The following is a 26,924-nucleotide window of genomic DNA, read 5'->3' on the forward strand; positions in this document are numbered from 1 at the left end:
GACGCTAATGACACTAAGCCCAGCTCTCTCCTGATGGCCGGCATGGCAGTCGAATTCGGTAGACCTAACAGTGTTTTCCAGACGTAACCCTCTAGTTTGGTCCAAAGATGACGTGGGGTATATAGCGACGCTTCCATTACGTATGCCAGAGCAGGAATAACTTTTGCTTTGTAGAAAGTTATCGCTGGTGTTAGGGAGAACTTTCCAAACTTGGTGTCAACCGCTCTTGTTTGAGAGGTTAGATGTTTCACTTTTTCCCATAGTTGGTTTTGCACACTCTTGTCTGTTCTTGAGCTATCAATCTGAACCCCCAGATATTTGATATTTTGTACAATTTCGATTTTAGTGTTATCCAGAAACCAGCTTAGTTTTTTCGTTGGTTTGCTCGGTACTTTCTCAATTACCAGGATTTTGGTTTTTGTTTTATTTATCCCCAGGCGGTTTTCGCTGATGTACTTCTCCAGGTTTGCTAGTTTTCTTGAAGCCCCACTTTGGTCTGATCTAGCAGAATGACGTCATCGACATACAGAAGGCGTGGAATCTCCGTTTTCCCAATTTTAGGGGGGGAACGATCTTATTTTGATTTCTGAGAGCTGATAGTCTCCTAGAAAAGCTATGAACAGGGCTGGGGCCAAAGGACACCCCTGCTTGACACCTCTGTTCACGACTATCTCTTCTGATAGTGCACCCTGGTAGTTTAATTTGACTCTGATTTTCGTGTGCGAGTGAAGGGCTTTTATGGGGTCCAGTATATTTTTGGGATAATTCCAGCCTTGAAGTATCAGCCAAAGTCTGTTCCGATCGATCCTGTCAAAAGCTTTCGAAAGGTCTATGAAAACCAAATAGACCTTTGGCGCACCTTCTTTGACTTTGGCTTTCAGGATGTTTATTAACAGTATGTTGATTACTGTGGAGCCATTTTTTTGAAAGCCCGTTTGAAGATAGTCTTTAGATGGGCCATCTTTTTCCCAGATTCGGAAATGCTCAAGCAGGTGAGTTGCATAGATTTTCCCTGTTATGTCCAATAAGGCAATTGGCCTGTAGCTCTCAGGTTCGTTTCTAGCTCCTTTTTTGTAAATTGGGACGATCACCGCTTTCTGCCATGATTCAGGGATCATTTTTGTTCTCCCACATTCGGCAAAGATCTTACTGATCATTTCTGACCATTCCTTTGGGAACGTTTTAAGATCCACGTTCGTCAGTCCGTCCGGACCCGGGGCTCTTGAGGTTTTCAGCTTCCTTATAGTTACTTCAATGTCTTCTGCGTTCGAAAGATCTTCCCAGAATGTGTTAGAGACCTGGTTACTCATTACTGGTTCGGTGTTCGGACCCTCAAATTCCGTCGTGAAGTAACTAATCCACCTTGCTTCTGCCACTGAGTTGCACTGCATTGCAATTTGAGTACTGTTCATTGATTTGATCAAAGTCCAGAATTCGCTGGATTTTTTTGTTTGCAATTTTCTCATCTTGTCCTCGGCGTCATTTTGATATTGAACCGCTCTGTGTTCTTTACGCCAATTGTTATAGCTTTTCACTTTGTGTTGCCAGTTCTTCCAATCTTCCAGGACATTTGATTTCTTGGCTTTGATATGCTCTGATTTCTTCGCTTTCTTCGTGCCCAGTACTTGAAATGATAATAATAAAGGCAGATAATTCGGTCTTTCTTTCATTTCATTCAAGACGTTGTCGTTGACTCTGTATTCCCAGGCCCGTTTAATTTTCACGATGTCTTGTTCAGTTAGCCGTAGACGGGTCTGTATAGCCAGGTCATACTTACTTGTATTCGGCTTTCTTGTTTGCCACGTGCAAATCAATAAGTTGTGATCGCTATGGAAAGTTTTTTGCACCTTGAAGCCAGTCAGGCCTTGTGTAAGTTCATTGGAGGTAAAGATGTAATCGAGGGTTGCTTTTGAGAAATTCTGTTCCCAAGTCGGGATGTTTATTTGGTTTGGGAACAGTGACGCAACATTTTGGATGTTTCTTGAGCGGATAACTTCATTCCACGCCTTTCCTCTCTCGATGGTAGAGTCTAGGCCTCCTCGGGACTTGCCGGGTCCTTGTTGGTCAGCCACCACCTCGGAGCATTTGGCGTTGAAGTCGCCACAGATGATAAGCTCAATTTTGTCGAATTCAACGTACAGCTGGTCTATCGTTGCACTCATGTTGGAACAGAAAGTTTTGATCGACATCCGTTGCGGGTTCCAATAGCAATTGACAATTGCCAGAGGAATTTCCAGCCCATTTTGGTTTTTTACGTTGGACTGAAGCTGTGAGGTCAGAATTACCAATGTTTCGTATGACTGTTTCCACTTTCGCGGTTCCCTCAAATCAGTTCCTGTTTTAATAGCCGTTAAAAGACCCGATGAAGGTCTACCTAGCAGGCCTTTAACTGCTGGTGATATCACCACTGTGAACCCGTCAAGGGCAGGTTGGTTCAGCAGCCAAGTTTCCTGCAGGCAGACTATGTTGAAGAGACCCAGGTCGACATCTCCGGTTGTCGTGAGGTGAACATGACCTCTCGTATTCCAGGAACCCAGACTGAATTTTTCCTTTGCGGGTCGCTCGATTCCTCTGTTACCCGTGTTATCATCGAAGCGGGCTGACCCAGGTCGTTGCAATTTGCCCGTCTTTTTATTCCAGTTTGAGATTAGCCACTTCCAGGGGCCTTTGGGTTGTGTTAAGGCTTCCGCTTTCCCCTGATTTTTCGAGTATGTGTTTTTCTTATCCTCTGAGTATTTGGCATCTGGTAATATCCGCGCATAGTGCTGCTGCTGTTCCTCTCTTTGGCTTCTGACTGCCTTCCGTCCCGACTCAAGGTGCTCCTTATTGCTGTATCTTTGCCCTTGGCTGTTTTTCATAACATCCCTCTCCGTCGACTCGATGAAACGTTTCACTCCACCACCATTGTGGTGATATCTTCTGTGGGGTTCATAAAACTCCTGGGGCTTTTCCCATCGATTTTGGCGGTATAGATCCTCAGTTTTCGATTGATAGTGCTTTTGAAATGTGCTCCTTTCCTTGTTTTTCTCTTCAAGATCGTGACCAGCCGTCTTCCTTTTTATTTCAGTCAGACGGAAACCCATTTGTTCAATTTCTTCGTAGGCTGACTCATCAATATATTGGATACCGGCAGCTTTCAGGTGTAGAAAAGCCTTAGCCTTCTTTTCCCTATGATAGGGTTCCACTAGCTCAAAGTCCTCTGTTCTGATTTTTTCAATGTTTTTATTTTCTTAGTTATTTGCAATACTGTCGATCTATTTAATATCAGGAAGTTTTTATCTGCTTCTATTTGTTCCAACTTGAAAACTCGTATCACTTCTTTTGCTTTTTTTCGATTGTCCCCTTCCCCTCTTTCTGCTTGGTGGTTCCACAAGCTTCCTCGTTTTTCCACCTCATCTCCCTCCGGTCGGTGCTTCACTGGGCTCCTTCTTGTTTTCGATTCTCTGTTTTTGTCTTTCTTATCCTCTACGCTTGAGTGAAGTTTGGCTTTGGATCGGGCTTCGTTGGACTCTGGCCTAGTAGGACCATTCTTGTCGCCCGGGGCACATCCCTCAATTGGACTTTCATCCTGATCTTTTAGCCTCCTTTTTTCACTGCTTACTGTTCGATGATCCTTTGTCCCCTTCATCTCCTTTTCTGAGTGTAAGGATATATTCATTAGATCTGAACTGCCTAGAAATTCTTCCACTGTTCTTGGCGATCTGGGTGTGATGTTTTCCTCAGACCGTATTGTTGCATCATGTCGGTTTACCGTTATTCGTGTCGCACCCTGGTCACAGGCACTGGCATCTCGTTTTGCCGACATTTTGAAGTCATCCTTAAGAATAGTATTTGTCTGAATCTGTAGAGTTATAGGCAGCGGGATCTGTTTGGCTTTTGCAAATTGGCGCTCTTCGGTTATCCCTTGTGCCAGTGTTGAAAGGCTTTTGCCATTGCCCTTTGTCAGTGCCTGGACCTCGTGGCCTGTTACCTCAGAGCCAAATGCTGTTGACTGTACGGTTCTCTTTTGTATTTGCATGCTTTCGATCTTTTTTCCAGGGCTTCAATTTTTCTTTCCCAAATGGTTTTCTGATTGCATGCTTCGTCTTCAACTGCTGTTATATAGCTTTCCACATGTTTCAGTTTCCCCATCATGTTTGAAAGAATTGCTGTGTTATCGTGTACGTTTTCTTTTATGACTTCGTACAGTTTGCAGAAAGGTGCTAACACAATGGACATGGCCGACATGATGGCTATTATGTCGGGTTTCTTATTTGGGGATTCTTTTTGAGTCGTCTCTTTTGCGGTGAGACTTGAATTTTTTCTAATCTCCTCGAGGGTGCTGATGAGTCAAATGCTGAACATTGCACTGGGGATCTTAGATTTCTATCAGTGTTCGCCGGATTTCTTGATGACCCATTGTTCATTTGACGGTTGTCCCAGTGGAGTTTTGACTCGTCCCCTTTCGTGGTGGGGGAAAAAATGAACTGACCCATGGTCAGATGGGGCTTTGTCCAAGCCAGACGTTGCTCTCTTTCCGGCTGTATGAATGGCTCTCAGGCTGTTTCTGCCCCCATTTCCCTCTCCTCCTCCAGTTCATCCACCAAAACCACTGTCTCATGTATGGTCGCCGGGACCCCTTTAGGTGCCTGTTGGATCGGTGTGTTGGTAGCCATACCTCTAGGATGATCCTTTGGATTTGATGTCGTGGAGCTCACAATCTCTGCCTCCTTGGTCTTTTCTAAATCCTCACTCACTTCTTTAGTGGTTGTATTTCCATTTTCATGGGGGCGGCCGTCTTCCCGCCCTTGCTTGTCTATTACTTGATGGTGCCGATTCCGTTTTCCTCTGCTTTTGGGCTGGCTGTGTTTCATCAGCTATTTCTAGCATTTCCACATCCAATACTTTAGTCTCTATGCTCTGTTTCCTTTTATGTTGTTGAGAAAAGAAAGCCTTTAATGGGCATGACAGAAGTGGCTTAGACAGCCCTTTGGACTTTTGACCCCGTCTTCTGATGTTTTTGTTTTACTTTCTGTTCCATCACGGGAAATTTATTGGGTATTCTCGTATTCGCTATCTTATTAGCCCCTTGGGGTTTTGCTTTTAATTCTCTTTTTTCTTTTCACTAGAGAACCAGTTTTCAGTTGGTCGCCATCAGTCTCCTTGTTCGAATCCTTGTTCTCCTTCGGATTGATTTTCGCTTTCCAAGCCATCTTCATCCGATTCCTCATCTTTAATTGGGTCTGCATCCACCTCTCTATCACTGATCTCAATAACGGGCTTAGGGTCCCTCGGTTGACTTTTGCCCTGCCCTTGCGTGATAACGTCGCATTCACTATGTGCGACGTGGAGCATTGCTTGAACTCGGATCACATTCGGCGGAGTTTCTCTTTCTTCCACTATGCCTGGGGTCTTTGTCTCCACTTCCACCTCAGCACTGTGCTGGCGGCTCTGCCCCCTCTTACTAATCGATCATCGAATAATTCAGGTCCTGCATCTAGCTCCTTTGCCCCCCGTGAGCCCCTTTTGCTCGGGAGCCTGGTTGGGCTCGAAGCTTCCGTACTCCAGTCCGATTTCACAGGGGAGATGACTCCACCCAGTTCCTCATTTGCCTCCGGTTCGGGGCTTTCATCGACCCCGCTGCAGGGCAGCCACTTCGAGTCGGGCAGGTTCCGTCCTCCGACCGCGCCCGGGCGAACTCCACTCACCGAGTCCGGTGACGGCAGGCTGCTGCCTGCTGGATGGACGGAGGCGGGGGCGGGTGGGCGCATTCCATCTTGGGCACCCTCCTCTCGGGCGGGTCGCTCCTCAAGCCCCTCAACCTCCTCAGGCTCCTCCACCATCAGAGACGTCATCGATGGTACCGGGCCCGTACTTGTCGACGTGCTTCGGTTGAGATTTTGTTTTCCTTTTCTTTTCTGCTTCTCTTGACAAGTCCCTGTTGTGGCACTTGTAGACGACATGTTTGCCCAGGGGCTATGGATAGCAAGTCCGCAATTGTAGGTGTTGATGGCGGCCTCGGTGCCGAGGCGGACTTGCTCCTACTCCTCTCGCTTGTTCCTGGGGCCATTTCCCCCACCGACTTTGCTGTTTTCGTCGACGGTGAGTTTTTCAGGAGTGACTTCAGAGAATTCAGAGGTCGTACCTCCGGCTCCATTCGACTCCGGCTTTGCGTCTCTAGCGGACTGCGGCAGACTGGCTCCCCACCTCGGTTCACCAGCTCCGTTCACCGCTCCGCGGTGTGTTGGGGATTAAATAAGCACTTCCTGCACAACGATGTAGAAAGCGGCTGTGACTGCTGCAGACTGGCTCCCCACCTCGGCTCACCAACTCCGTTCACCGCTCTGCGGTGTGTTGGGGATTAAATAAGCACTTCCTGCACAAGGATGTAGAAAGTGGCTGTGACTGCTACAGACTGGCTCCCCACCTCGGCTCACCAGCTCCGCTCGGCGGTGTGTTGGGGATTAAATAAGCACTTCCTGCACAACAATGTAGAAAGCGGCTGTGACTGCTGCAGACTGGCTCACCAGCTTCCTTTAATTGTGAAACCTATTGACGAGTTGACAGCCAATGGATAGGCCAGACGAAGGTCTGCCCTTGCCAAGAACCACTGGAAGCAGGATAGAGTCATAACTGTCCCATACAGGTGGAGAGGACAGCCACGTCTCTTGCAATGCTATGATGTGGTAAATACAGGGTACATTTTTAATGGAGAATTGTAGATGCGAATGGCCTCAGGTATTCCAACTCGCAATTTTCAAAACTGCTATCATCTCCTGAATTGTGTGGGTGGCCAAGGGCCGGTGGCCATCGATCAGCTGTTGACTTTGAGCCTAGATAGATAAATATTGGGCTTTGGGTTTTCACATTGTGGCCTAGCTGCTATGCGTTCCGGGTCTTGGGCAATTAGAAATCCCATTGCGAATAATCGCATTTTAGATTGCCAGATGGTATTCATGACCACTCCAGAAAGGACCATAGCCTGACCACTGAACACATAGAGTCAGAAATTAACTCAATTTGCTCAATGTCAGTAGTAGCCACATCTTCGAGTTCCACAATGTCAATGAAGATGTTCAAAACAATGCGCCTATTGAGGTCATAGGTTGGAAAATTGCCGTCGCTACACTTCATAATGAGAGTGTGACACAGTGAATTCAGAGAATGTGCATGTCTCGAGGGATTATGAGAAGACGACTGATTTGGTAAGCATTTGAAGTGATGATGCCCTGAACTCAACATTTCGCTGTAACTCACAGGGCAGTATTTCCGTTGTTTCCTGATCAGGCCGAGAACTGCTGCCTGGGTATTGGTGCGGGCATGCGGGCCCCGAGTCTGGCGTTTGTGCGCCAGACTGCTGTATACTTGGCTTAGACAGCTGTTCATCCAGATATAAATCGACCATGTGTTTTTAGGGCTATGATCTTCCCGATTTTGGTCGCAGCCTACTGAGGATGGTACTTGCTCGGGCATGTGAAAGGTGACTACTTTCTTGACCGATTTAAGTTGTGCAGAGGACTTTTCAAGGTCCTCCGCCTGCTGAATAGAGTGGATAAGGTTATTAAGTGGAGAATAAGAAATAGGGTGCATGTCCATTTCTCGCAGATTAGAAACAGGAGTATCATGATCTTAGTTTTTAATGTTAGACACATTTAAACGTGAATGTGACTGTGAGTGTAAGCTAGGAGCAGTCTTTTTGTTTGTAAGTTTGATGACTTATCCAACGCTTGAAAAAAGCATTCAAAGTGCTTTTTAAAGGTTTTGTCGCATCCATGTTTTTAGATTTTTTATGGAGGTCCGTGGCCCTTTCAATGGGAGCTTAAAGCTCTTGAGTTTTTGATTTGCACCACGAGCCTCACCTAAATTCTGATTCCGTAATGGACACACCTCCGCAGAATCGGAAGCGGCTGAGCACGGTTTCGGAGAAACAGAAGACGTCCATGACTCGTCCAAAGTGAGTGGACCATTTGAGTCATGGTTGTGCTCCATGGGGCGGATTATGCTGGCAATAGCTGGTAATTGACAAGTGGAGTCAACTGAGGGACCCAAAGGCATCCCTGAACTGGACAACAACTCTTGATTAGTACATTCTTGAGAGCGATCAGAGGCATCTACTGGGTCTTTGGACATTGGAAGTGCATGCATCATGTTGACCGTAGGAGTTGAATGATTAACATTTAGCCATTTAGCTAACTCATCAAATTGGCTTGATTGTTTGGTCCATTTTTACATCCAGAGTTTCATACAACTTCAAAAGACTCATGATTGGGGTGTTAATCGCCATTAAGGCGGGTAGCAACATAGAAAAATGGTGCAAGGTGGCCTCACTCCGAGGCGGTCTAGGGAGTCTTGGGGTCGGATGGATAAAAGAGTCTAGTAATGACTGAGCCTGTGCCATGGTTGAATTTAGCGTCATGACCTGAGAGCCCTGTGCGCACTCTTCGTCTACAATTGAAATTGCCGATTCACACTGGCTTGCATAGATGGAGATGCCAGACGAATCATGGCTAAGGGTTGGGAATGTAATTGGGGAATAATGGAAAAACCGGGTCAGACACCGGGCCGCTTCCCTTGAGAGTCCAGAATCGTGTTATCAGAAAGTGGCTGAGGATTGACCCGATCACAGGGGGCCACTGGATGCATGCATAAGCTATTTACTATGGGCATGCACGGGTACAATAGTGTGTTTGTTGGTAAGGCTGAAGATAGTGTCAGGGGTGGGTGAGGAGCCGCTTTAAATTTAAATGAGGACGACTGTCTAAGGGCACACAGTGTTTTGGCAATGTTTGGGGTGCATACAGGAGTAATTGTTAAAGCAGAGGGGAACATTTTGACGAGGTGGAACATTTGCTATGACGGGTGTAACATTAAAAACTGCTGCCAACATGTTGAGCGGGTAACCAGGCATGTCAGTTTTTAATGAATACGCAGCATATGCCATATCCACACTGTATGTTTGGATAAATTCTTGCCCAGAAATACTGATGAAAAAGTTGCATGATACGTTAATGGCACAACAAAAAAAAGAACAAGCCGCTGCTGCTTCGCGGCTAAGCGGCACTTAACCGGTACTTCCACAAGTGTGTACGTGTGCGAGCTCGTAATATGGGGAAGTCCTCAGTCCGCGTGATCTAGGGGCGGGCCAAGCTGAGGGGCTGCAATGGAATAGAACAAACAGTCAGTAATGATGCTTCGCTACGAAAAGTAGCATTGAGTCACATAGTCACTTATTCACTGGTAAGCACCAGACTGAGGGTCCCCATGACCAAAGTCACCTTTGTTGTTGATGGCACAACGTAGCAATCCTACAGCAAGGAACAGGCGGGAGCTGCAGCAGTCCTTGCGGCAAAGCAGTACTATAACTTGAGTTATTAAGGATGAAATTGGACTTTGAATGCCTAAAGTTGGACATTGAAGCTGAGCTTAAGAAAGAGGAGTTGTCATAGCAAGTGGAACTCAAGAATAGGGATCTTGAACTCCAAGACAAGGACACAATGTCAGAGAATCCAGCTAGAGAAAGCTAGAGTGGAGACTTCAGCGAAACCAGTTGTGTCGGGTCTGCAGCCACCAAGTTTATGCAAGATTTGGTTGGTGTGTATGTGGAGGGTTCTGATATCCTCCAATGGGATTAAAGCATTTGAAATGGCTTGTGCAATTCACAATGTTGATAAAAAAGATTGGGCTAAGTGTTTGTTAAGCAGAGTGCCTCAGACTGGGTATGACTGTATTCTGAAACTGAGTGTGGAAGAAAGAGGTCTGTATGAGTGCAGGAAGTCTGCTTTGATTGCCAAGTTTGGCAAGACACCTACCCAATACCTTAAAAGGTTCAGGGAATTTAACAAACAAGAGAATGTGTCTTGGGTTGACTGGAGAGTGCTGCGTACATGAATATGATGGGGTGGATTGATGGTTACAAAGTGAAAACGTTGGTTGAATTGTCGCACCTTTTTGTTTTTTGAGCATTTTTCGGAAGCCTGTTCACCAGGGCTGCGTCAGTATGTTGCTGACCAGAACATTTTTGATCCCTTTAAGCTGGTCAGGCTGGGCTGACAAGTAGGTCTCCCACTGGGTGTCCCCTAAGGACTCTAGCGGGAAGGACAAGGACAAAGAAAAGGGGACATCTCAGAAGGTTGAGGAGTCCTAAAAGCAGTCACAGTCGAGTAAACCTAAACCTTCCCCTCCTAAGACCCAAAAATGTAGTGAGGATAAGGGTATGCAGTAATAAAATCGCTGCAAAAATGTCACCTTTACAAAAAATCACGGGAAAAATGCTGAGGTTTGACCTGGTAAAGGTGTACCCCATTATACCATTTAAGGGGAGCGGAGGTTGCGGGGGTGTCCCCTGCTTCCCTTAAATGGTATGGGTCTGGGGGTTGCGGGGGTGTCCCCCGCATCCTATACATGGATGCCGGTGGCAAAACAACAGGCTTTTTGCCGTGATTTTTTGTGTAAACGGCCATTTCTGTCACCTTTTTAACACATGGAAACGGGATAAGTACTATGTGGGTGGGAGTAAGAGTAGTGGTCCACCCGTTACGCTCACCTGGTCTCCGCGGGTAACCTACAAGTGCTCCACCTCTTACCATCCCCGCACCAATGGTCTGGTCGAGAGATTTAATGAAACTCTCAAGGGCATGCTGGGTGCTTTGGAAGAGCCCCAAAGGAGGAAATGAGATCTCCTCCTGCCATGCCTGCTGTTTGCTTACAAAGAGGGACCTCAAGAGGGTGTTGGTTTCAGACCCTTTTAGTTACTTTTTGGCCATCCAGTGAGGGGGGCCCCTTGCCTTGATCAGAGAAGGTTTGGAAGCCACCCCTCCAGGTCCTGCCAAGCAAGTGGGGGACTATGTGTTAGGCCTCAGGCGGAGGATGACACAAATGATGGGTCAGGCAACAGCGAATCTCGAGGCCAGCCAGGAATTGAATAAATAGTGGCATGGCCTTAAATCATATCAAGTCAGTTGGACTCCAAGACAGGAGATCCTTGTGAGGGAGCCTACCAAGCCTAGAGCTTTGGCAGATAAGTGGACTGGACCCTTTAGGATAATCTCCAAGATGGGCAAAGTCAACTATCTGGTTGACATGGGAGTCCCTGGGGTAGCCCCTCAGGTATTGCATGTTAACAGACTTGAGCCTTTGCATAGGCGAGCATACGTCTCATGCCTCTTGCTGGCTTCCGAGCAAGAAGAGGATGAGAGTGAGCCCCTTCCTGATTTGCTGTATAACAACCCTCCGGGTGGCTGTAGACAGAGTGCATCTCTCTCCAGATCTGACGACAGAACAGCAGAGGGCCTGCAGTACTTTGCTCCGGCAGTATGCCTCTGTTCTCACTGACACCAGGCCTTACACCATGGTGTAGGCATGAAATTGACACTGGTGACAGTGTGCCTGTCAAAAGTAGGTGCTGCTGTATGTCAGATACCGTTAAGAACCACATCCAGGCTGAGGTGGCCAAGTTGTTGGATCTGGGTGTTATTGAAACCTCAACCAGTCCCTGGTCCAGTCCAGTGGTCCTTGTCCCCAAGGCATGTTCCCAGGCAGGTACCAAGGATTGGAGGCTCTGTGTGGACTACAGAGGAGTCAATGCCTTCACCAAACCTGACGCGCACCCATTGGCCAGGGCTGATGAGCTCGTGGACCGGTCTTTACACCCTGCCCTTCACAAGCCTAACAGCTTCTGACCCAACAGTGATTCTTTTCTACAAACTCTTAAAATATTGTGCAAGACTTTTGTGCTATCTAAAGAAGTGGCCCAGCTCTCTAGGCATTGTTCAAATTCACCCTGGCTGTCCTGCTTCCCTGCAGACTCTTCTGGCCCATTGACTTTGGTTTTAACTGTCCCTCATAGGTGGTGCATAAGTTTAACTTGGATTGCTGGGAAAGGTCTAACCTAGACTTCATTGGGAGATTGAAAAGTATTCACATGCTCTGAGAACCTGTTAACCCTTTTCCTCCCCTAACCTTTTACTTTTCTACAACCTCAGTATTTGCATTAAGTGTCAAAAGCGATAGAGCAATGTCCACAGTATCCTAGTAATTAAAGTCACCTCAGGGTGTAGGAATTGTGTTTGTGATATCCCAAAAGGGTATCTACTTGCTTATCTTAAATCTGAGGAAGTTTTACGAAGTGTATTTTTAATGTTGCATATTGCTCTTTCTAATGAAGCCATATTTAAAACTGACCATCAAATAAATAATAGAAAACCTTGAGTATAAGTGTTATTTGGATACTTGTAATTGTAGTTCTGATGTTTATTAATCTGCTTAGAATCACCTGCTGTCCATAGTCCGACATCCAGTGGTCACTGCAGAGTATTGCATTTTGTTTTTCGTAGTCGAAAAGGGGACATCGACAAGGCATGTCTGTAACACTATCCCTATAGTGACGTGCAGTTTACCCACAATCCCTCACGCGTCGAGGTCCCTCAGATTGTTTTTTTCCACCCAAATATTGGTCGCCTATACGCGGAGCACCTCGACAGACATGGTCGTCCTTAACTTATATTATTACTTACATCCCTCCTTCGGCGTCGTAGCTGCGAAGCTGTTCACCGCTGATCAAGATCTCTGACGGAGGTGCCTTCGACGGAGGAGGTTTTTCGGTGTTCGCTGAACACGTGGCCTGGCCTCGACGGCCAAATACATTAGGGAGAGTGGGGTTGTGGGACATTTATTGTTTCTCTTTGAGAATGCCTTTCCCCTCCCTTTCCTTCGGGGTTGTTGTCACATGCAATCGGTTCCTCAGCTATAGAGAGGACACCCTTCGGCATAGAGCAAGCAACGCCTGTAACGTCGACGCCGGAGGTACCCTCGACGGACAGTTTAGTTGTCGAGAGCCTGGCTTGGATTATTTCCACCGATAGCCAGAGACGGACGGCGAAAGAAACGTTGATCGCCGCACATAAAGCCCGGGAGACGCCGAAAAGGTCAGAAGGAAGGCAGGAACCGCCCCCTCCGTCGAGAGGGACTCCTAACCTACCAGTAGGCTTTTCAGAAGGCGAGGGGAACCTCTCCGACGTTATGGGATAGGTCAAAGCGTTTTCTAATGGAAGGCCCTCCCTTTTCCCCCCCTGACCGCTCTGGGGTACCTCACGAAACCCTAGAGAGACTCCAGTTCTGTATGGACAAAATGGAGCGGTTTATGGAGACTCAGAACCTTCCAAGAGATCAAGAGAGGGACCTCAGGAGGATCCCAGGGCCAAGTACCCCAGGCTGTTTGATCCCCCCCAAGAGGGTGTAGATTTATATGACCTCACTGGAGAGGACCCCCACTTTCAGGAGGATGATGAATTCCTAGGCAATGAAGGGGAACAAAACCTAGAGAAGGAAGGTTTTGAAGACAACCCGGATATGTGTGATGGGGGCTTCGGAGAAGACCCAGAAGAAGGCGCTTCACAGCCCTGGCAGTCCCCATCAGTGTTTTCAGACCCTGACGCCATAAACCTGTCCCCACCCAAAGACTCACCTATTAGGAATACATCACCTATAGACGATCAACCTACCTTTAATGCACTTCTACGCAAGGCAGCAGTGCATTTCGAGATCGAGACCGGGAAACTTCTCCTGACATCGACTTTGTAGAAAAGATCATTAAGGAGAAACCCCGTGAGCCAAACCATTCCCCTCCTCGCCTCAGTAAAGAGACAAATTATTCCTTCACTATCCACTCCCGCGTTGATCAGAGGGGTCAACCCGAGGATAGAAAAATGTAGTCCTCCATCGGACCCGTTATACATCAGGGGCCACTCTGTACCAGACTCCTTAGTGGTGACAAATACCAGAAAGAGAGCAGGGGTCCCGCTGTCAACTAGCGAGGCACCACCAGATAAAGAGGGTACAAAATTGTATGCCCTTGGAAAGAGGATTACAGCCTCAGCTGCCTTTTCCGAAAGAATTGCCAACAACAACTCTTTGCTGGCAAGTTACGCAGATGCACAATGGAGCAAACTACGTAAGGATATTGAGGAGGTACCGGAACCCCTACGTACTCGGCTTCTAGCCACGGTGACTGAAGGAACCTTAGTCAACCAAAGCATCATTAAAAATACTCTGGATGCTGCAGAAACGGTTGGCCGTTCCCTAGTCCAAGGAATCCTCCTCAAACACCATGTATGGCTAGGTAATTCAGGCTTTAAACCTGAGACACAAGCATCTCTAATTAACAAACCTATAGAAGATGCACACCTCTTTGGTAAGGCTGTGGATGAGGCACTAGAGACCGCAAAGAAAGAATTTGACACAATCAAAACACTAGACCAAATTTCAAGGCCTCCCAACAAACGTGGTTATGGCAACAAATGCTTTTTCTGAGGCCAACGCCAGCAGCAACAACAGCAGCAGCAATACTCTGCAGGTAACTGGTCCTCTAACTAAGGCACCAGTGGACAATATAACCAAAGAGGACAACGTCGTGGCAAGGGAAGAGGTCGGGGTCTCACCCCTAGAGGTTCCCAAGCCACCAACACCAAATGACTCAAAGATTCGGGTTCCCTCCCATGCTTCGCCGGTCGGGGGCCGGTTAACATCCTTTCTTCCATCATGGGAGGGTATAACATCAGACCGCTGGGTACTATCAACCATAGCCCGCGGTTACTGTATAGAATTCAACAGTTCCCTTGCATACAGACCCCCAAGGGGACGACGCATGTCGCCAGAACACCTCGCCATCCTTCTTCAAGAAGTGAACCAAATACTAGAAAAAGGAGCTATAGAGGTCGTGCCTCTAGCCCAGGTAACGGAAGGTATTTATTCAGTGTACTTCCTTGTACCCAAAAAGGACTTAACCATGCGCCCTGTACTAGATCTGAGCCCAGCGAACAAATTTGTCAAATCTCAAAAGTTTCATATGGTGACTCTACAGGAGGTAATCCCCCTGCTTTCACAGGGAGATTACTTGACAACACTGGACATGAAAGATACATACTTTCATATTTTAATGTTGCCAGCGCACAGGAAATACCTCAGGTTCATGATAGAGGGCAAACACTACCAGTTCAGAGTGCTACCCTTCGGCATAGCATCAGCGGCGAGAGTATTCACGAAGGTACTGGCAGCGGCCCACCTGCGCAGTTTGTCCATCCCGGTATACCCTTACCTCGACGATTGGCTCATAACAGGGGATTCTTACGAAACATGCTTTTCAAATACCCAAGACTGTAGACCTTTGGTTTCAACTGGGCTTCTCCATCAACGAGAAGAAATCCAGCTTAGACCCCAGCCAGATCAAACAATTCCTAGGGGCTCTAATTCGAACAAAGGACGGCCTCGTCTTCCCCTCCAATGAGAGGGTCCAAAACATGCTGTTTCAAATCCCTCAATATGTGGCCGGTCGAGAGGTGACGGTACGCAAAGCAATGCGCTTACTAGGAATGATGGCGTCATGTATTTATTTGGTACCTCACGCGCGCCTGCGCATGCGCCCAATGCAAGAGTAGCTCAACAGCCAGTGGTGTCAGGCCAGCGGACAATGGGACGATCTAGTGGTGGTTTCGCAGGCCTTGGTCTCTCGCTACGGTGGTGGTCGAAGGAAAACCTGGTAATAGGGAAACCATTCGCCACCCCCGCAGTGGAAGCCACTCTAACCACAGACGCATCCCTCACAGAATGGGGGGCTCACCTATCCCATCAGACTGCTCACGGAGTCTGGACGCCAAGCGTAGCATCCAAGCACATAAACTTACTGGAGCTACTAGCTGTGTTCAAGGCACTGAAAGCCTTCCAGGCACACCTGCAAGGGAAGACAGTGATGGTCCTCACAGACTGCACCACAGCCATGTACTACCTCAACAAGCAGGGGGGCACCCACTCTCCAGGACTGTCCAAGCTGTCCCAGAACATCTGGAAGTTGGCTCTCAAACACATGTTCCTACTGTCACAACATGTACCAGGGGAACTCAATCTGCTAGCAGACGAACTCAGCAGAGACTTCCCTCTGCCCTCAGAGTACGAATGGCGGTTACACGAAGACATCGTCTTTGACGTCTTCACACAATGGGGATTCCCAGAAATAGATCTGTTCGCAACTCTGGAGAACTCACAATGCCAAGATTACGCCTCCAGGTACCCCCAGAACCAATCCAAGGGGACCGTTCTATCGATACCATGGTCAGGGAAATTTGTTTACGCTTACCCCCCCTCCCCTCCCCCCCCCCCGACTCCCCTTCTCAACAAGATAGTGCACAAGATGCACCAGGAACAAGTTACCATGATACTGGTGGCCCCTATGTGGGCCAGACAGCCTTGGTTCACTCACTTGATGGAGATGTCCCTATCTCCTCCAGTGAAACTTCCCTGCCCGGACAACATGCTGTCAAAGGACAAGGGCAGGACACTACATCCATGCCCTCAGACCATGAACTTAGTAGCCTGGCTCCTGAGATCATAGAATTTGGACATTTACAACTCCTGCAGAGATGCATGGACATTCTCAGGGAGGCTAGAAAGCCTAACACTCGTCATTGTTATTCTAGCAAATGGGAAAAGATTTGTCATCTGGTGTAGGGGAAGGAGCATCAACCCAGTTGACTGCTCTCCCACACAAATTGTTCTGTACCTGACTCGCCTATTAGACTCAGGCTTGGTGTTTAACTCTATTAAAGTCCATTTAGCTGCACTTTCCGCATACACCACTTCCCAACTTAGTGTCATGGCGGAAAGTCCCAGTTATTAAAGCCTTCATGGAAGGAGTGAAGAGGATCCACCCTCCCGAAGCAAACCCTGCTCCCGGATCGGACCTAAATGTGGTACTAACCAGGCTCATGGGGTCACCCTTTGAACCCATGCACAAAGCAACACTTAAAGACCTCACTCTTAAGACTGCTTTTCTAATAGCTATCACCTCCATTAGGAGAGTAAGTGAACTACAAGCGCTCTCTGTACTAGACCCCTTTGTAACAGTTCACAAGGATAAGGTGGTTCTACGCACACATCCTAGGTTTGCACCAAAATTTATCTCAAAATTCCATGTCAACCAGTCAATAGAACTACCAACGTTCTTTCAAAATCCTTCAAACTTAGGTGAGAAGAGCCTGCATACACTGAATGTTCGCAGAGCAGTGATGTTTTATATGGAAAGAACTAGACCATTGAGAAAGACTAATCATTTTCATTGCAAATGTCCCTCTTGAGTCCATTTGCAAAGCGGCAACCTGGAGTTCTGTTCACACCTTTACAAAACACTACTGTCTAGATGCCCACTCTAGATCTGATTCCCAGGTGGGACACGCAGTATTAAGACATCTTTTCTCTACTGTTCCTTCTCACAACCCACCGCAAACTCCGGGTACTGCTCGCTAGTCTATGCACAGCATGTGATTCTAAGCAGATTAACAAACATCAGAAGACAATGCATTACTTACCGTAAAAGCATTTTGATGGTTGTATCTGCTTAGATTCACATGCGCCCACCCTTCCTCCCCGCTCGGATGGAAGGAACATAGACTTTCTTCTATATCTCTCTTTTCTGTACTCACTCACGTCTAATAGGCTTCCTCAGGGCAGAAAAAAAACAAACAGAGGGACCTCGACGCGTGAGGGATTGTGGGTACACTGCACGTCACTATAGGGATAGTGTTACAGACACGCCTTGTCGACGTCCCCTTTTCGACTACGAAAAACAAAATGCAATACTCTGCAGTGACCACTGGATGTCGGACCTATGCACAGCATGTGAATCTAAGCAGATACAACCATCAGAACTGCTTTTACGCTAAGTAATGCATTGTCATCTCAGTGTTGCATCTCTACAGCTCACATTTACCCCCCTTGAGATAAGTCTGGCTGCTCAGTCACTCTACCAACGTGTGTAGTACAGACCTTTACCAATAGGTGGGTTTACCTACCTATTGCCAAGAGAGCAAGGCTGGTGTAGTCACCCACAGGGTTACTATATACCATCCTGCCTAACAGTGCGTTAGAAAGAGTGAGGGGAGAAGGGGGTGGAGGGTGAACGTACAGTTCAATAAACTCCAGTACTAGACCTGGCTAGGTAGGGGAGACAGTGGGAGGAACAGACAGACTAGGTAGGTCTAGTACATTCAAGTCGTGCAAGTGCACAGAGACAGTAAGTGCGAGGGGGCGACAAGTGCGCCCAGACCAGCAGGGGCCAGGGTTAAGTGCAGGGTGCTTGCCCCTCATGGGGCATAATGCAGTAGTGCCAAGCAAAGTGTAGAGGCCCCAGAGGCAAGTGCAGGACTGGCGGGGAGCCTGGGACCTATGGGCTCTGGAGGGGCACCAGGCACCAGTCAGATAGCTGAGCAGGTTGTAGAAGAGAAAGAAGCAAGTAGAGAGGGGGTTAGCTGGGCAGAGGAAGAGAGAAAGAGGAGGAGAAAAGGAAGGCCTTGAGGAGTTTCCAGAACTGCAGTAGGTCGAGTTCAAGACGGAGAGAGGCTGAGAGGCTGTCCAGAGGGAGGCACCTGCAGAGGATAAGGATCTACCCCCAAATCTGTGTGGAAAAACGGATGACCCGCCAGCTCTGAGCTGGTCAGCCACAGGATGCTCCTGGGACACTTCAACGGCTCTTCTTTGCAGGGAACCGAGCAGACATCAGGAATGGATGTTCCCTCCACTCCAAGAGTCACAGCTCCCTCGCTGGACTGCTGAAGATCACAAGCAAGACGGGGCTCCACCAGGTCAGCAGCAGAGGTTGGTCACCAGGCCTCCTTCAGTCGGGTCTCTGGTCTCTTCGCGGGTCTAACAGCTGGACGGGAGTCTTGGCTCCTTCAGGTTACTCCAGGATCTCTGAAGAATGGGTTCAGGGGTTCTCTTCGAATGGATTGTGTTCTCCCACGTATTCCTCATCTTTGATATTCGATACCCAGCTTCAGCTGATTGGGAAAAGATTTTTCGGCAGATGGTGCTGTGCATCGATGCGGTTGACGTGATGTTCCTTGAGGGCCTCCGTCTCGAGGATGTCATTGTCGAAGGTATATATGGCACGCACAGCGCCTGTTGGCTTCAGTTCCGGTTTTCCGAGTAAGCTAATGCTTCAAGATACTGCGGTGCGCCTCTTTTTTTTTGTTCTTAACGCGATAATGTATTCTTCCTAGACACCTACTACCCCAAAGGCAGGGTTCAAGAAGTATTGGGACTGCGATTCTAATATGTTGTTAACCTACCCACACCAAGTTTGTCTGTGGTGTCTCGGGATGGAGCATAAGTCCTTGGCCTGCTCCAAGTGCCAGTCAATGACTGGAAAGGCTCTGAAGGAGCAAAGGGGGAAATCGGCAGTAGGTAAAAAAATCCCCATCAACTACCCCATCGAAGAAACCTTTGTCCGACGAGCTGAGAGGTGACTCTCCTCGAAGGAAGGAGGTTAAAAGATCAAGATCAAGGTCCAGGAGTGCCTCCCACCACTCATCGTCGTCGAGGAAGTCGAAAAAGAGGCACCACAGGTCGCCTTCTTGGACTTTGTTGTCAGACACCTCCCTGAGAGGGTATCTCTTCCCACGAAAAGCTCTACACCTGCCGAATGGGAAGCATTTGGATCTAAAATGCTAAAAATATTTCAAAAACAAAAACGCTTGCCAAGCCATGCTCCTACCGCGCCTTCCAAAGACGCTTGTAAGGGAAGTGCTCAAGCCAAATCCTGTGCGCACTCGAGCCCAGGTAGGCCAGATCCTCATTGAGAGCTGTCAAGGCCTCGACGCAATGACAAGTAATTGAAGGATCCTTTGAGCCCTAAGTCCGAACATGAGTTGAGGTCATCGACGCCAGCTGCGCCCTCCACGCCACCTATGCTCTCAACGTCGGCGGCACCATCGACGCCAGCCATACCTTTGATGCCAACCGTGCCACCTAAACCAATGACACCATCGAAGCCGAAAAAGATTTTGACTCCTTGCGCGTCGAGTTCAGTTTCTTTAGCCTTCGATGCCTATCCCAGACCAGACCTATATCAATTTACCAAGAAAAGATTATTTCAAATCTCTCGCCTCAATTTATGAGGAAAATGAGCCATCAGACAATGATGCGCCTTTTGGTCTTCAATTTGGTACACCAAATGTGCCTAAGGGCTTTATTTCGGAAGAGTCTAGATTAAAAGATCTCTATGATAATTTACAAACGGGCAGTGGGATAGACACCTCACCAGAGCTGGCTTTTGGTAGACCTGAAGCTGGTGAGCATGCAGATGCTTCATATAGACAACTAATGGCTAAGGTTGTAGACTATATTGGGTGGAGTAGGCCTACCCTCCCCTTTCAACAGGATGATCTGATGGACACCCTTGATAAGGGTCCGCAAATGGATCCTATTTTACTATTTCATATCGCTCTCCAAAAAAGGGTGGCAGGAAATTGCGAGACACAGAGATTAATCCAGCAGTAAACAAAAAAAAAAGCTGACCAAAAAATACCGATCTTCCAGTAGTGACCCCAACTACTTGTCTAAACACCCCACTCCAGAGAGCCTGATGGTACAGGCAGCTGCCACCCTCCCACACTGTCTCCGGCCCACCCCTTGCGCTGGGGTCTGTATCTGTACCCATACAGCCCCCCCTTTTTCTTCCTGCACTTATCAGACCTACTCTGTCTGCTGCCTTAAACCTAGCACTTGCAAATTGCTGGCTACCACTGTTTGTTGCCTTTATTATTTATTTATTGTTATTTATCTGTTTCTCCTCTGCTTCGCACTTTCCAGTTCTCCCCCCTTCCATGCACTTTTCCCCTCCCCCCCGCTCCCTTGCACTTGCGCGTTCTCAATGTCACTGGGCCTAGTAAGATCGCTGTTTTGTTCTCCCCTGGTCCCCTCCCTTGCCGCGCTCTGAAACACTTGTGTACGAGCGCGTTACAAATAAAATATCAATCAAGCAGGCAGTTTATCCAACTATCCCTCCAGATATAGATGGCAAGAGAGTAGATGGATGGGCAAGTAAAGTATTTTCTGCAGGGAGCATGGCTCTTAAATCGGCCAACTCCACATGTGCCCTAGCAAAATTCTCATTCACTCTATGGGACTGTATTTCCATGGCAGCAGAGCACATTCCCAAGGTGGAGGAAAGAGACAGGTTCTTGGCTATTGTTAGAGACAGCAAGGAAGCCATGTGTGTGTCTCTTCAGTCTGGTCTGGATTGTGCTGACAGCATCAGCATAGCCATGGCATCAATTATTATTATTATTATGCACCATAATATGCAGATTTGCATGGTTGAGGACATCTAGATTTTCGCCGGATGTTCCATTCAGACTCCTCAACATGCCTTTTGACAGGTCTCAACTTTTGGAGGGGTAGATCATTTTGCTACTGCTCCTCAGTTGGAAGAGCTAGAGGAATGACTGATCAAAGAGGCCAAAGAAGATTCGCTCCTGGTGGATGAGGGAGAGGTGCGAAGGCAGCTCAAGCAGTGACATCCTTACCAACAGCACACCAGTGGGAGGCAGACTGTCTCAGCATCAGAAAGAATGGCGAGACATTACTTTGGATGCTTGGGCATTGGAAACCATAGCCCGCGGTTACTGCCTTCCTTTCATTGAGAGAACTCAGAACCATCGACCGGGAAATCACTCTTTGAGGGTTCCAGATCTGCTTCTTGTGCAGGAAATGTTGACCCTGCTAGAGAAAGGCGCTATAGAACCGGTGCCTGTAGCGGAGAGGAACAAGGGATGGTACTATCCATATTTCCTAATACCCAAGAAGGATGGAGGAATGAGACCCATCTTGGACTTTAGATACTTGAACAAGTTCCTCAGGAACGACAAGTTCAAGATGGGCCCACTTGCTCAGATCCTTCAGGCCTGCCAACTCCAGGATTGGATGTTGTCATTGGACCTTCAGGGTGCTTCTTTTCATGTGCAAATTGATCTCAAGCACAGAAAATACCTGAGGTTCGCCGTTGGCAGCTCTCATTACCAGTTTTGAGTTCTGCCATTCGGGCTAACCTCCGCCCAGAGGGTTTTCACCAAACTGATGGCGGTGGTGGCAGCGAGTCCTAGGAGGGGGTATTCATGTCTACCCCTACCTGGATGATTGGCTGACCAGGGCGTGTTCTCCCAAACAAGTCCTGTATCCTCTCAACGTCACCTGCCACTCTCTTCACAGACTGGGCTTCTCCCTCACTTACAAGAAGTCCCATATGACACCTTCTCAAAAGCTCCAGTTCATCAGAGTTGTACTGAATACATCCTTTAGAAAGAGGTGAGGGCTCAACATATTCTGCAGATGGTCTACAAATTTCAGAGCGCCCAGCATCTCTCATCCTTAGATTTATTTTGAGGTTGCTTGGCCTTATGGAATCCTGCATTTTTCTAGTGCCAGAGGCTCACCTGAGAATGAGATCCCTTCAATGGGCCCTCAGGACACAATGGTCCCAGTTCTCAGGAAACATGTAGGACCTACTTCAGGTTCCAAGCAGGGTCGCACAAGATCTGCTGTGGTGGTCCTGCATGGGCAAAATTCTGAAGGGAGAACCCTTTTGGCAACCCTTGCCGGAGATAACAGTAATGACGGACGCCTCACTCACAGGGTAGGGAGCCCACGCCAACGATATGAAAAAAAGGCAGTCCTTGGTCTCCATCGGAGTCCAAACTACACATCAATCTTTTGGAGCTGAGGGCAGTCAGACTTGAATGTCCTGATAACGATGGACAACACAGTGGCGATGTACTACCTCAACAAGAGAGGTGGTGTAAGGTCACTACCACTGTCCAGAGAGGCAATACAGCTCTGGTACTGGGCAATTCAAGAAGGAATCTCTATTGTCGGCAGTTCACCTAGCCGGAGAAGAGAAGGTGGCGGCGGACACTCTGAGCAGGCAGAGCACAGTCTCCCACGAGTGGGAACTAGCTCAGGAAGTCCTTCAAGAGGTGTTGACCCTTTGGGGAACCCCTCAAGTGGATCTGTTTGCAACCCATGTCAACCCGGAAATGCAAACTGTACTGCTCCAGGGAATTTCCTCCAAAAGGAGCTCTGAGGGACATGTTCGTAGTGGACTGGAAGTTTCCACTCCTGTATGTATTTCCTCCAGTCCCCGTCATTCCTCATGTGATCAGGAGGTTGAGAAAGTTGTGTTCGCAAGCAGTGTCAACCCCCTAAATGCGAACTGTACTGCTCCAGGGAATTTCCTCCAAGAGGAGCTCTGGGGGATGTGTTTGTAGTGACTGGGAGCTTACACTCCTGTATGTATTTCCTCCAGTCCCCGTCATTCCTCATGTGAGAAGGTTGAGAAAGAAATTTCAGGAAACACAGGATCCTAATTGCCCCGGATTGGGCCGGGAGGACTTGTACCCGGACCTGCTGGACATGTCCACCTGCCCTCAAATACGTCTTCCACTAAGAGAGAATCTTCTCTTGCGAGAGGAGGGTTGGGTTCTCCATCCAGAGGTGCAGACACTCAGCCTTCACGCATTATTTCTGAAAGGCTGAGATACAAGAATTGGGATTTAACGGATTACGTAATGGAGAAGTTGCTTTTTGGCCAGAAGGCCAGCGACAAAGTCTTTGTACCGTTGCCATTGGAAAAAATTCTGCAGCTGGTGCAAAGACAAGAATGTAGACCCTTTTCTATGAAAAACATTGGAAGTGTTATCTTTTCTACTATCCTTAGCCAATCAGGGTTATGTGGCGGCGCGATCTATCTTTAAACGCTCGTCAGAAGAATGTTCACATTTCAAAATCCCACTGGTGACGCAATTTCTAAAGGGACTCACCAATGTGTTCCTCCATCTCCTTTCCAGTTTCCAGTTTGGGTACTTTAATATGTGCACCCCTTTACATTCATGTCCATTAAGGTTAACATATAAAACCATTCTCTTGGTAGCATTAACATCAGCCCGTAGAGTGAGTGAATTGCAGGCAATATCATCCAAGACACTCTTTAATATCTTCCACAAGGATAGGGTTGTTTTGAGGGTTAAGCCTTCATTTTTACCCAAAATAATTTCTGATTTTCATGTAGGGCAGAAAATGGTATTGCCCACTGTTAGGCACGATTGTATGCAGTACCCATAGGGTGCACTAAAACAACCCTGACCTCCTGGCAGTAGTAACCCAACCTTTGGTATAAGTCTGTACTATACATGTTGGTAGTGTGGACGAGTAGCCAGGGTTATCTCAAGAGGGGTCATTGTGGGCTGTAGGGGAGTTACACAGATTCACAGTGACAAATATTCAAGCAAACACTTACACACAGGGTTTCTTGATAAAACATTATTAATTTAATAATTTTAATTTTATGTGTAATTCTGAAGTATATTTGTGTGGTGTTCTGCAGTACTCCCTTCAGAAGAAGGCTTATATTAACTGACTGATAACAGAATTGGTAACCTACCCATTTGGGATGGCATTTAGCAGAGACCTACACCCACAGGTGACTTCAATTGTTAAGGTGCTGTTGATATTAATGTATAACTGTTAGCATGCATAATTAGTTAAGAGCAAGTAAAAGGGGAAAGGTTATTAGAGCAAACAAGAAACCACAAATATTTCTTAAGCAGGCAAATACTTTCAGATCCCCCGATGAGTCATTCAGTTAAAACAGGCTAAGCCAAAGTCAAGGCAAGAGTCTATATGGGCTGTAGCACTTCTTTGGAGGTAAGTAAAAAAAGTATTTGCACAATGTTTCAGAAGTCTTTGAAGAAAAAGATGAATCAATATAGGGCCACAAGCTGATTAGACTTGTGAGGGTAGAATATGCAACCAACTCTACAGCAAGAGGCAAGTTCTCTTAGACTTTGCACAGTACCTTTAAAATGAAGAAAAGATGCAGGAGATGACTCTGGTTCCTGTGCAGCTCTGCAGATCTCACTTTTCCTGGGCCTCAGTCGTGGGGACAAGAGGGAAGTCGTCTGGGGACTCCTGCACTGCACTGGGATGGTCAAAACTCTCAACCGGCAAACTTCACTTTCAGTGGCTGTTCAGTGTTTCAGCTCCTCGCGTCTGCCGCAAATAGCAACACTGTGGTTCCTGGCTTTCGAGATGAACTTTCCTTGTGTCTGGGGTCTGGCACTTTGTTGAGGGGGCTCGGGTTCAGTCAGTCCTGCTTCCTGAGAGTCCTGGGGAACTTCCTGGAGCTCTTGGCCAACTTAAAAGCAACGCACACAAACTGGTGTTCCTCTCCCTGGCTCTACGGTTTCCAGCAGCAACTCTGGAAATTCAACCAGCTCCGAGATGGATGTCCAGGTGGCTTACTTTGGAGTTGATTGGTCCCACCAACTCAACGGGGTGGGGGGGAGTCGTCCTTGTAGGGGCTTCTCTGTCATTGTGAACTTGGCGTTTCGGCACTGCAGCAGGGCTTCACCGGGCAAACCAAGGGTCCAGGAGTTGCAGCAGGCATCCTCTTCAAGTTTGTCTTCGGTTCCCTCATCCAGTGGTCGACTCTGTCTTCCAAGCCAAAAGACTCACCTTTTTATACAGTTCTCTCCCTTTCATTCCAGCCTAGCTGTCACTCGCCCAGCAGGGTGGCTGTCCTTGCCGGACAGTCAGCCAGCCAATCATCACAGAGTGCATTTGGGTCTCCTAGGAGACTAAGAACAGGGAATTTCGGACACCTCCCTCACGTCCTGCCTACCCCAGATACCCTGGAGCCAGAGGCGGGCTTCACTTGCGAATCCCGCCAAAGGCAAAACGACCAAAGGGACCAAACCTGGTTTGGCGCGTAGAATAAATCTCAAGAGGACCTTTCCACAAAGAAATGGCTAAAGAAGACTGGGTCCGTTTTGACAAAAATGGCACCCTTGGGTGCTTTACTGCAGCTGCGAACGCAGACCGCAGTAAATGCACACCATGGTAGTAAAAACGAAACAACTGCTACCAGCCATTCAGTGAAGAAAGGGTAACATTAAAAATGTTACATGAGAAGCTAGACAAAGAGGATACTAGGTAACCCCTCCAGCACCCTATTGTAAGATAGTGTGTGCTGGGTCTAGATCTTGCTATCTATGAGGTGCTATTTGTGTCCTGGGAGCCGACACGCTCTAACGGGGCTCAGCAAAGGGGGGGGCGTAAGAAGAGCATAATTCAAGCCTTTAGCTGCTTTATTCTAACATATTCTACCATATAACGAGACTGGCTGGCAGCTGCAAAATGATTAAATGCCCTGCAGCTCTGCTTCAAGTCTACATTCGGGAGGGAGCCGGGCATTCTTCCTGGCGCTGCCTACGTTGTGTTTCAACGAACTTTTGTTATCCTCGTGGCACTGCGGCCTTGTCCTTTCACGTGCAGACAATGTTTTACAGTCGAGCAGTGTAAGAAGAAAATGTACTGCGAAGCAATAAGAACAGAAAGCAATGAGCAATGGTTAGAAAACAAAATGGCGATTCTTGTTACATCAAAATGGCCGTTCATTGGCAAACTCGGAAACCTATATTCTGTCATTTCGTGCATGAGACGGTTGGCCCACGGCCATCAGAATACGTTCGCGGTCACATGAGAGAGGTGTCCATTTTTCTAGACTGACATGCCAGCCACATTCTCAGAAAAGGAACCACGGCTAGATATTTGAATGACTTTCAGTAAAAAGATTTAGCTGCTTAAGATGTTACATACATGTAAGATTTTTCTTACGTATTTGTCATTTAAAGATTCACGTGCAAGTCATTCAGCTTCATGACACGGTTAAAGGGGGTTAGAAAACTTCAGATCTCACCCAGCAGCTAAACATGACCCTCAGAAGTGACGAATACTGGGCACCAGTTCTAGTCAATGGCCTAATCAGTGCTTAAATATTCTGGTTTGAACCACTTAATGTAGGAATGAGTATCCCATCTATATTGGACCTGAGATTGGAAAGCAATCTGAGGCACAAGAAATTGACTTTTGTATACGCTTAAAAAAAAAAAAAGAATATTCTGATAAGGTTATTTATGGATTGTTGGCATTGCATTAGCAAAATGTCAACCATTATATAACTATTGTTCAATAAAAATTGGTAATTCATACATGCATTTTATTTTAATTAGGATACCAGGTACTTTTGTTTTGTAGCTGAACTTGCATCTGATGAACTTTGAATATAG

General features: G+C 47.4%; 1 protein-coding gene across 1 annotated transcript in view; it reads left to right on the forward strand.

Moving 5' to 3' along the window:
- The window catches only part of CAPZA2 (capping actin protein of muscle Z-line subunit alpha 2), a 175,919-nt gene that overhangs the window by 107,727 nt on the left and 41,268 nt on the right, over nucleotides 1–26,924 (forward strand). The gene's annotated exons all lie outside the window — the stretch shown is intronic.

This window comes from Ambystoma mexicanum, chromosome 12 (genome assembly GCF_040938575.1).
Source record: "Ambystoma mexicanum isolate Mex_15411 chromosome 12, UKY_AmexF1_1, whole genome shotgun sequence".
Taxonomy (NCBI): Eukaryota; Metazoa; Chordata; class Amphibia; order Caudata; family Ambystomatidae; genus Ambystoma; species Ambystoma mexicanum.